The sequence below is a fragment of the Nannospalax galili genome, unplaced genomic scaffold, assembly GCF_000622305.1.
Source record: "Nannospalax galili isolate Female #2095 unplaced genomic scaffold, S.galili_v1.0 scaffold323, whole genome shotgun sequence".
Classification (NCBI taxonomy): Eukaryota; Metazoa; Chordata; class Mammalia; order Rodentia; family Spalacidae; genus Nannospalax; species Nannospalax galili.
Window position 1 is genome coordinate 1,833,430 of NW_008350329.1, and position 1,211 is coordinate 1,834,640.

At 40.2% G+C, this 1,211-nt stretch overlaps 1 pseudogene; it reads right to left on the bottom strand.

The window, feature by feature from the left end:
• LOC103745628 overlaps positions 1–747 on the bottom strand; it is a 2,443-nt pseudogene extending 1,696 nt beyond the window's left edge.
• Positions 748–1,211: the final 464 nt, after the last annotated feature.

The window sequence follows — 1,211 nt, forward strand, 5'->3', positions numbered from 1 at the left end:
GTGTGTGTGTGTGTGTTGAGATAAGATCTCACTGTGTGGTCCAGGCCCTGGAACTTATGATCCCCTTGCCTCAGCCTCCTAGATACTGGAATTATAGATGTGTGCGGTCTCACCTAGCCAGCACTGATAGACAAGCCAGACATCCAGTTCAGAATTTCTAAGCAGATTTCAACTTCCTTTTTAATAACCCAGTTCTTTGTCCCGAGGCACCAACTTTTAAGAAAAAGGTAATGGTGTCTTGTTTTATTTAAGAACTAATTCAGTAGTGGTACTATTTTTTCATTTTGAATACATGGAATTATTTTCCTAATGAGTTCATTGCTTGTGTTCTGCTCTTGAGAATACAGCACTCATTTCAGCAGTTTCTTAGAAAAATGTTCTCCAAAAAGACTGGATGTGTATTCTGAGCACAACCAAGTTTTACTGAGGATTTCCTGTGCAAATGGCCTAGCTGTCACCTAGACATTTGGCAATAATCAAACATTTCTAAGGTGGAAGAAATCAGTTATGTGACAAGGAAGTTATGTCTTTTGAAAGTCTCAACACACTTTCTGAATTTTTAAGGTGCTAGATGATGTTTTATAAACATGTGAAGACACTGAATAACTGAGAAAATAAATGGATAACAGAGTGAGCAAAACAGCACAGTACAAAATAATGTATTTGATATGATCCCATCTTTGTGAAAAATGCTTTACCTTCAACTGTATGGAAAATGACACCTGTATCCCATGTACCTGTACTCATCTCTTCAGATGAGACTGTGTCATTCCAAGGATGTGAGATCTGGAGGTTACCACTTCTTGTCCATCAAATACCATCTGCCTCCTACTTGTCCTGACCCCTGAGATGTGCAGGGCGATGCTACTCTAGCAGGACCATCTCATTTTCCAGGATTCCCTAGAGTTGCCTGGAGCCTGGAGTCCCCTGGGCAACCCTGGCTCAGGGCACCTCAGTAATAACTCCTAAGAACACTTACTCTGTAGGCTAGAAATGAAGAAGCACCTCATCCATCTCTTCCACCAGGTTGATATGGGCACACAGAGCACACATTGCACAAATCACTTCCACACAATCCATACACCAATGTGTTTTTATATACATATATGTTGTTGATTTAAAAAAATTTTATGTGTATGAGTATTTTGCCTGCATGTATGCAAGTGCATCTATATCATGCAATGTTCATGGAGGCTAGAAGAGGGCATTGG